The sequence below is a fragment of the Ascaphus truei genome, chromosome 2 (assembly GCF_040206685.1).
Source record: "Ascaphus truei isolate aAscTru1 chromosome 2, aAscTru1.hap1, whole genome shotgun sequence".
Taxonomy (NCBI): Eukaryota; Metazoa; Chordata; class Amphibia; order Anura; family Ascaphidae; genus Ascaphus; species Ascaphus truei.
Window position 1 is genome coordinate 465,733,342 of NC_134484.1, and position 10,406 is coordinate 465,743,747.

The 10,406-nt window shown below is 52.1% G+C and overlaps 1 protein-coding gene across 9 annotated transcripts in view; it reads left to right on the forward strand.

The window, feature by feature from the left end:
• The window catches only part of MYO1G (myosin IG), a 351,169-nt gene that overhangs the window by 25,213 nt on the left and 315,550 nt on the right, over positions 1-10,406 (forward strand). Inside the window, exon 1 of one of the 9 annotated variants that reach the window (XM_075588140.1) lies at positions 5,783-5,887. The exons of 7 other annotated variants lie outside the window; for them this stretch is intronic. The gene's annotated coding sequence lies outside the window, so the exon portion shown is untranslated. Of the gene's footprint in view, positions 1-5,782; positions 5,953-10,406 lie in introns of those variants that run through there. One more of the 9 variants, XM_075588139.1, reaches the window with a different exon arrangement.

Sequence of the window (10,406 nt, forward strand, 5' to 3'; positions counted from 1 at the left end):
AAACCTTCCACCAGGGCCCTACCTGTGGGGTGTAGGACCTTATGCAGATGCAACAGAGTAAGCCCACCTAGGCAGTAATTGTGGAAGTTGGGCCCAATTTCTGGTGAGGCTTAATTTCTGTGTTATGACTATCTTGATGGGCACAACAGGTACTGTAGGGCCTGGGTAGGAGATGTGGAGAGAATGGGTCTTTAGAAATTCCCCCACCCCCCCGTCATGGCCCCGACCCATTCTGGTCACGCCCCCATGCCTAAAAACAGCTCCCTAAAGACCGCAGATCTCGGTGAAGTGCCGTGCATGCGCCGCCAGGACACAAGGTGGACGCGCCGGCGTGCAGCTTAGCCTTAGCCTTAGGGGGGAAAATAGGAAGATGAGGTGGGCAACGTTTCAGGGTTAACAACCCCTTCTACTGGTCCATTCCCAAAGTCCCACCAAAAAAGGGGGACTCTGGTACTTCCCTGCACCCTCACGTCCAGATCCTCCCTCAGTGAAAGTAAAAACAATGAGTGACACACAGTGACGGTGCTCGTCTCAAATCAGGAAACGGACCCGCCGGGCTGAGGTAGGGATGTAAATAAACCGACCACAACCCAGGCACAGAGTTCTGTAAGAGTATCAGTTGTCGGTAAGCAGGCAGGGGTTAGGGTTGGCGGCAGAGTTGCAAAGTCCAGGAGACAGGCAGAGGTCAGGGCTGACAGCAGAGGTGCAATGTCCAGGAGACAGGCAGGGGTCATGGCTGGCGGCAGAGTTGAAATGTCCAGGAGACAGGCAGAGGTCAGGGCTGGCGGCAGAGGTGCAAAGTCCAATAGACAGGCGGAGGTCAGGGCTGGCGGAAGGCAGCGAGGTCGGGGTCACGGTCTGGGATCAGCAACAGCAAATCAAAACAGGCAAGAGGGTGAGACACAACTGCAAAGACCAACAGGAGCTGCAAACGGCAGAACATTGCTTGGCGACTCCCTGTAGTAACTGCAGCCGGGCTGCGCCCCCCCTGGCACTGACCGCGCTCATGCTTGAGAGTTGGTGATGTCTCCAACTCTCAAAGCATGAGCGAAGGGTGTCCTGCATAATTTTGCAAGCGGGAGCGGGGGGCATGGATCGGGGCTATTTGTGTGTATGGCTGTGTGTGTGTATGGCTGTATGTGTGTGTGACTGTGTTCTGTGTGCACTTACCTCTGCTGAGCGCGCTTCAATCTCAAATTTTTTTGTCTCCCCAAGCGCTGAGCTTGGGAGAGCGTACGTGCCCGTGCGCGCGCGCGTGCCGCGTGAGCGGGGACATCAGAATTCACATTGCAAGAAGGAACCTCGGCAAGCACCGCGCACTCAGCGCCAGCGGGGGCGCAGCCTTATAAAGCAGACTGCCAGTACTCAAAATTGCCACAGATAGCAGAAAGGGCAGGAGAGACAGAAAACCTGAACCGTAGTGAAAGCCCAACAGGGATCGAGCAGAATCCTTACACACACCCAGAATCTCACCGGTCCGTGCAACAAGTCTCACATAGAATGTGAATGTGTCATATCAGATAATGCAGTGTCACCTCTGTGCCACAAAATGAACTACACAGAATCAAACACCGTGACCTAGATGTCACAAAATGAGCCACACTAATTACAACACAGCACAATGTGCAAAGATAATAGCAGATACTATAGCACAATACGGGCATTAAGTGGGAGCTTTGCTACAATTGGTAGTCTGCTGTCTAACTGTATGGGGACAGCTGCTGGATCGGTGGGAGAATACTTCTAGGGCCTAATGCAGTAAAGTCCGATAGGAATTATCGGCAGGGTTATGAACTCACCATTTTTTGCCGTGTTGCTATCACGGTATGCAGAAAGGCCCAAATACCAGTGAGAGCAACATTTCCAAACATGGCGAGTACCCGCCGGTGATAGGATCTGCCCTCTGACAAGGGATCACCCGGCGAGATCTATCTGCTGCAGAGAGAGCCGCCTCTCTGCGAATTTTTTTTTTCATTTAAATTTTAATACTAGTGTACGTGAGCAGGGGGTCTCAGGAGCCGAACCACGTTGGTTTCAGGTCCAGGGGACCCCCTGCTTCCCGAGATACAGGCCCCGTTATCGGGGTGCCGGTATCTCCTGTGCTTTGGATTCCCACGGTCACGTGATGCGGGACATTTCAATGCATAGGAGATACCGGCACCCCATAACGGGGCCTGCATCTCGGGAAGCAGGGGGACCCTGGACCTGAAATCAACGGCGACCCCCTGCTCATCTACACTAGTCATAAATGTAAATTTAAAAATATTTAGTAAGCACCAATATACAACCCACCCCGTGCCCCCCCATAAAACCATTATTTATATTTTTACACACACAATTAATACCACAGGCCGGCGGGGGTCCCCGGGTGGTCCCGACAGGTGTCCACAGGCCCCACAGTGCACCTCGGGGGGGTACACACAGGTTTCTGGGGGCTTCCGGGTGGTCCCCGCTGGGCTCCATGGGTCTCCAGGTGGTCCCTGCGGGCCTCAATGGGGTCCATGGGTGGTCCCCGTGCTTGTCTGGGTGCCCTAAGGTGGTTTCCATGGGGGTCTGGGGGCCCTTGGGTGGTTCCAATGGGTGTCTGGGGGCCCTCGGGTAGTCCCTGTGGGTCCCCAGTGCCCCCACAGCTGTGGGGCCCCCAGTTCTTCCCCACAGGTGTCCCCCGTGGGTCCTCAGGTGGTCCCTGTGGGCATCTGGGGGTCCTCGGGTGGTCCCCGTGGGTGTCCGGAGGTCCTCGTGTGGTCCCTGTGGGTCCCCGCTGGCCTGCGGTATCATTCCTGCATGTAAAAAAATAAAAACATGGCCTACATTTCAATAAATACCACCCCCCACCCACCAAAACACATACAGTACAGTAATGGGCAAAATAACTATTATCCAGATATGGATAACACATTATTTGCCCATTATTAAACACAACATTAGCCAGCATAAATAAAGTATATAAAACCGTTCTACTTACCCAGCCAATATGAAAGGTGTCCTCGTCAGCTTACTACAGGGCCATGTCCTCCATTGCCAGAAAAAATACATAGCAGAATACATTCTAATGGCCCCTAGCCCCTTAATCACCTCAGCAGTTAAAAACGCTATAGTAATTAAGGGGTTAACCCACCCTGCCCCACTACCCACCCGGGAGGCCTAACTCAATGTCAAACATAGAGTTCGCTTAGTCAACATAGATGTCAGATGAAAAAGTTAAAACACAAAAATACATATAAAATGACCAGTCATTGTGGCCAAAAACATAAAGATATATCAAGATGTTTCTTATTGGTTTATTAATGACAGGTCAATAAAACGTGAAATCTATACTCCTTGAGCTTGTTTAAAGCAAAAATCATTCATTTATATTTCATCACAGACCCAGATGAATGGAATAGGAGAATCAGAAGGCTGTGACAAGATGATTTAAACATTTTAAAACATTTTACACATTTTATTTATAACTTAATCTTATCATAATGTGGCAGTATTTGAAAGATGCATATGGGCAGGAATTCAATGGGAATAGTAATAAATCATAAAGTGTCTATTGTATAATGAATATAACATATAGATCAAAAAACAATATAAATAGTTATGAAAGCCAAAGGGCAAAGGTAGGATGAATAAAGGGGGGGGGAAGAGGGAGGGGGGGAAAGGTAGAAGAAGAAAGGGGGGGGGGCAAGGGGGGGAGGGGGGGAGGGAATAAGGAAGGGAAGAAATAGGGGGGAGGAGGGGGGGGAGAGAGGAAGAGGAAAGACAGGGAAGGAAAAGGTGGGAAAGGAAAAAGCAAGTAAAAACATGACAAAAGAAACTGTAAATATGACATAAAAATAACTGAAATTACTCATAAAGAAAATGTTTAAGTTCCCATTCCACATTGAGACCACAAGGTTGTAAACTGTTAAGAGAGAAAACCCATGACATCTCTTTCTTATTTAAACGGTTAAGTCTATCTCCACCTCTGGGGTGGATGGGGATATGTTCAACCCCACAATAGAGAAATTCTTCAATCCCCCTTGTGGACATAAATGAACGGTATACATTATATACAAGACATTGCATGCACAGTTAAAGAAAATATATATTATGGGCGTATGAAACAGTTACAGACCAGATTAAAATGTGAGACAGCCTTAGATTTGAAAGAACTTAAACTGGTGGTGGATGTGAGAGTCTCTGGTAAACTGTTCCAGTTTTGGGGTGCACGGTAAGAGAAGGAGGAGCGGCCGGATACTTTGTTGAGCCTTGGGACCATGAACAGTCTTTTGTAGTCTGATTAGATATTGTAATGGTTTATTGGGGGCCTATGAGGTGGGTAGTGGGGCTGCTGTGAGGTTTTTGTTTTATTGTGTGTAGCGGGGGTGGGTGAAGGGGGTATTAGCCCCAAGGACGGGTGTTTAGGCCTTGCGGGTGGGTAGCGGGAGGGGTTAACCCCTTCATTACCTTAGAGGTATTAACGGGGGTTAACTCCCCCCACAAGGCCTAAACACCCACCATGGCCAAATACCACCTTCACCCACCCCCGCTATCCACAATAAGCATGGCACTGGTGGTTAACTCCTTCATTGCCTTAGCGGTTAGCCGCTAAGGTAATGAAGTGGGCTGTAAATGCATTTTTCCTGCATCTGATTCATGCCGAGTGTCTCCGGTGCTGGTATTAATGGATATCAGCTCCGGAGACCCCCGGCATCAATCCGATGCAGGAAAAGGTCTGATTTTTTCTAAGTGTCGTCTCGCCACTCATCGGCAGCTTCTCCCCACTTTCTTGCCAACTTTTTGTGGCGAGGCGATTTGGAGAGCAAATCTCCATTCTAGTGCGGCGATCAGCTGCGAGAAGCTGATCGGGGCTACTAGAATACAGCAAGTTTGACAAGCTGGCGATGAGTGGCGAAAAGTGGCTTATCGCCGAGCGGTCAGTGATTATTTTTTTTCTGGAAAAAAATGCTGAGTTTTGCTCTTATTGCCAGCTTATCGGGGCTTACTGAATAGCAGTAGGCTGTTTTGTCGATATGTAGTTTTGAGGAGTGAACCTCGTGGCATCCGATGCTCCTTACCAAGTACACAGGACTATAGGTGGATTATAAGAACCAGAACAAACTTTGCATAAAATATAGCTACTTGGAATGGCAATCCCCCTGCAGCTGAGGTATGATGAATAATAAGAAATAATAACCGGAAGGGACATAAACAGACTTCAAACCAGGGTGGGAGGCTATATGCAGGGAGTAGATAGAGGCAGGATGAGGAGTAGCCTAGGCCACCACTCTCCTGTACTCACGGATCACCAGAGCCTGCTGCCGTGCCCCACCCGGTGTCTTCACTGTCCGCTCCCTTGGCCCGCCGGTCCTGGAACCGTGGCGATGCTGTACGTGCGCTCGTGCGCTACTGTGTGACGTCACCGCCGGATACAGGTAACTCCTTCCAGGAGCTCCGAAGCTCCGAAGCGTTTCTTGTGCCCCAGCGACCTCTTGTGGCTCCACCGGGCAACCGCCCACCAGTGTATAAGGAGGTGGTCTCCGTTTCTTCAATGCAGAGGGAAATTGCCTGCGTGCTCCAGCCGTAATAGGAGTAATGTAGTAAAGATCAATGAAAGGCGGTCACTGCAAACAGGAATCAGCCGTCATATAGAAAAATAAAAATAAGCTTTAATGAGACATGTTGCTGTACATCACAGAATAGTCCTCTAATAGTCCTGTTTTGTCGATAAGCTGGCGATAAGGGGCTTATCGCTGCTTACAGCATTAGGCCCTTAGTGGGAGAATAAGCTCATCCACAGAAAAGTCTACAACAAACACCAGCAGATCCACAACAGTCTTGCTACACCAGCTGCATAGGTCACAGTGCATTATCTGATATGACGCATTCACATTCGACATCAGACTTATTGCACGAACCGGTGAGATTCTGGGTGTGTCACTCATTGTTTTTACTTCACTGGGGGATCTGGACATGAGGGTTCAGGTAAGTACCAGAGCCCCCCTTTTTTGGGGGGACTTTGGGAACGGGGCAGTATAAGGGATTGTTAACCCCGAAACGTTGCCCCCCTTATCTTCCTTCCTTTTTTCCCCCTATAGGGTTGTTTTCCCTTTCCTACCTCATCCGTGATATCACATCTCCCCCTCCCCCCACTCCCTTTCCTCCCCTACCCTTCCCGTCAGGCTGCGCCTGTATGCACTTTTGTTTTAGTCCTGGTCTGTCTATCGCAGCAAGTTGCTTTGTGAAATTTATTGCCTTGTCAATACACATTGATCTATTTTCGTATACCACGTTTCACAGTTTTCCTTTCACTTGGAGTGCTGGGAACATTATTTGTGTGTTAAACACATGGCTATGCTAACTCTCATACCTGTTCAGGGTGCTGGGTCCGTGTCGACTGGGTGTGGATATGCTGATCACGTCAGACATAGTAACTGGTGGCAAATCATTAAGTTACTCTGTGATTCTTCCCCTGGTAGCTCTCACTCCTACGCTGGGGAGGAACTTATGCTTGTGTCCCATTAGTTAGTTTGGCAATCTTCTGCATAGATTCAATAATGTCCCATCTTAAGTGGGCCCCTGTTGGGAATCCACTCTGATTTGTGTGATCAGTATCCAGTTACTAGGGTACAGCATACTTCGTCCATGCATATTGGATCAGGAGATTACTAAGGACCTGCCGGTGGGGCTAATCCGATTATGCTCTGGAGCTACTACTCATGCTGAGCACACGCTCACTCCTCTTCCCACGTGGGAATGTTACGCCGGTGCTGCCCGCAGACCAGACCCGTTCCTTTCACTGAGGTGAGGAACGTATAGAAGCACGCACCCGCAGCAAAGGGAGCGTGTCCGGAGTGTGGTGATTTTGGCGTTGCCAGGCCAGGTGTATTTCGCTAGCAATACTTGCCGGTACCGGTGTAGAAATGCCGTTGTTGTTGCCGTTAGCCAAGGTCTGGGATTGGAGAATACTGGAAGGTCGTTTGTCCAAGCAGGGGTCTAGAGCCAGAGAGAGACGTCCGCCAAGCCAAGTCCTAACCTGAGTGAATGAGAGAGAAAACGCCAGAGTAGTAATCCAAGTGAAAACTATGTCGAGCAATGAATGATAGGAAGGACTGGCATTATAAAGTGTGGCTGACCAATCAGAAGTGAAGGCAGACCTGGAGGACTGCGTGGAGCCATCCTGGATAGGTTCCCTTGATTGGCAGGCAGGTGAGGACTCTTGTCTTGACAGGAGATCATATTTCTGTATTGGGGGCGGGTCTTCACTGCCAGAGCAGTGAATAAATTAACTTCGCCCGGCGCGCGCTGTTCAGGCGCGCGCCCGAGCAACATGGCGGCCGCGTGAGGTACTGCTGGAAACCGGGGACGCCGAGGACGACGGGGAACCCCCAGCACCGACGGAGGTGAGTGGCGCTGGCGAGAGGTGCGCGCCACGGCAGCAGGAGGAAATATATCAGCAGAGGAACCAGGGCGCGGGCGCCGCGATCCCTGATTCCTCACAGGGAACAATCTTGGGCCATTACTACAGGCGCTAACTATACAGGGCACATTCCATAACTGAAAACAATAAACAGGGACTGGACACTCTTAATACACTTAGCTATACAGTTAATCCTATTTATAAGACTCCCGATGACGGTCTAGAACGTTTGTCCACGACCAAAACGCCACGGATGGTCCGCCGCCGGGACATTTCACCGTGATGTCCGCCGCGCGCCACCCCGCGCCCGACAAGCCAGGTCTCATAAGTGCATGTTTAAATGTTCCGTGCGGGACCGCTACACTTCCAATACCGGCCATCTTTAGGTGGTCCGCGACTTTGTCTCCATTTTACCAATCTTGCAACTTTATAGACAAAATAAGTCAACTTAAAATTCCATTTCACACTTTATTTTGGATCGTAGAAACTACTTAATCTTTCGCTATTAATGCACCCTAAATCATTTTTTTAATAATTCGATAATATTTCCACTTTATGGACATTTGATGGATCTGGGCCTTTGTTTGTACTATAACAGTGCCTGGTGCCCATCATTATTCCATCTGCATATCTACGCCCAGCCTGCGCGGATCCAGCACCCTGACAAGGTATGAGACCCTGAGCCCAGCCTGCACCCAGCACCCTGACAGGGTATGAGAGACTGAGCCCAGCCTGTGCTGACCCAGCACCCTGACAAGGTATGAGAGACTGAGCCCAGCCTGCACTGACCCAGCACCCTGACAAGGTATGAGAGGCTGAGCCCAGCCTGCACCCAGCACCCTGACAAGGTATGAGAGACTGAGCCCAGCCTGCACTGACCCAGCACCCTGACCAGGTCTGAGAGACTGAGCCCAGCCTGCACCGACCCAGCACCATGACACGGTGTGAGAGACTGAGCCCAGCCTGTACCCAGCACCCTGACAAGGTATGAGACTGAGCCCAGCCTGCACCCAGCACCCTGACAAGGTATGAGAGACTGAGCCCAGCCTGCACCCAGCACCCTGACAAGGTATGAGACACTGAGCCCAGCCTGCGCTGACCCAGCACCCTGACAAGGTATGAGACTGAGCCCAGCCTGCACCCAGCACCCTGACAAGGTATGAGACACTGAGCCCAGCCTGCACCCAGCACCCTGACAAGGTATGAGACACTGAGCCCAGCCTGCACCCAGCACCCTGACAAGGTATGAGAGACTGAGCCCAGCCTGCGCTGACCCAGCACCCTGACAAGGTATGAGACTGAGCCCAGCCTGCGCTGACCCAGCACCCTGACAAGGTATGAGACTGAGCCCAGCCTGCACTGACCCAGCACCCTGACAAGGTATGAGACTGAGCCCAGCCTGCGCTGACCCAGCACCCTGACAAGGTATGAGACTGAGCCCAGCCTGCACCCAGCACCCTGACAAGGTATGAGAGACTGAGCCCAGCCTGCGCTGACCCAGCACCCTGACAAGGTCTGAGAGACTGAGCCCAGCCTGCGCTGACCCAGCACCCTGACAAGGTATGAGAGACTGAGCCCAGCCTGCACTGACCCAGCACCCTGACAAGGTATGAGAGACTGAGCCCAGCCTGCACTGACCCAGCACCCTGACAAGGTATGAGAGACTGAGCCCAGCCTGCACTGACCCAGCACCCTGACAAGGTATGAGAGACTGAGCCCAGCCTGCACTGACCCAGCACCCTGACAAGGTATGAGAGACTGAGCCCAGCCTGCACTGACCCAGCACCCTGACAAGGTATGAGAGACTGAGCCCAGCCTGCACTGACCCAGCACCCTGACAAGGTATGAGAGACTGAGCCCAGCCTGCACTGACCCAGCACCCTGACAAGGTATGAGAGACTGAGCCCAGCCTGCACTGACCCAGCACCCTGACAAGGTATGAGAGACTGAGCCCAGCCTGCACTGACCCAGCACCCTGACAAGGTATGAGACTGAGCCCAGCCTGTGCTGACGCAGCACCCTGACAAGGTATGAGAGACTGAGCCCAGCCTGCACCCAGCACCCTGACAAGGTATGAGACCCGGAGCCCAGCCTGCACCCAGCACCCTGACAAGGTATGAGAGACTGAGCCCAGCCTGCACCCAGCACCCTGACACAGTATGAGACACTGAGCCCAGCCTGCGCTGACCCAGCACCCTGACAAGGTATAAGAGACTGAGCCCAGCCTGCACCCAGCACCCTGACAAGGTATGGGAGACTGAGCCCAGCCTGCACCCAGCACCCTGACAAGGTGTGAGAGACTGAGCCCAGCCTGCACCCAGCACACTGACAAGGTATGAGAGACTGAGCCCAGCCTGCGCTGACCCAGCACCCTGACAAGGTCTGAGAGACTGAGCCCAGCCTGCACTGACCCAGCACCCTGACAAGGTATGAGAGACTGAGCCCAGCCTGCACCCAGCACCCTGACAAGGTATGGGAGACTGAGCCCAGCCTGCACCCAGCACCCTAACAAGGTATGAGACTGAGCCCAGCCTGCACCCAGCACCCTGACAAGGTATGAGAGACTGAGCCCAGCCTGCGCTGACCCAGCACCCTGACAAGGTCTGAGAGACTGAGCCCAGCCTGCACTGACCCAGCACCCTGACAAGGTATGAGAGACTGAGCCCAGCCTGCACTGACCCAGCACCCTGACAAGGTATGAGAGACTGAGCCCAGCCTGCACTGACCCAGCACCCTGACAAGGTATGAGAGACTGAGCCCAGCCTGCACTGACCCAGCACCCTGACAAGGTATGAGAGACTGAGCCCAGCCTGCACTGACCCAGCACCCTGACAAGGTATGAGACTGAGCCCAGCCTGTGCTGACGCAGCACCCTGACAAGGTATGAGAGACTGAGCCCAGCCTGCACCCAGCACCCTGACAAGGTATGAGACCCGGAGCCCAGCCTGCACCCAGCACCCTGACAAGGTATGAGAGACTGAGCCCAGCCTGCACCCAGCACCCTGACACAGTATGAGAC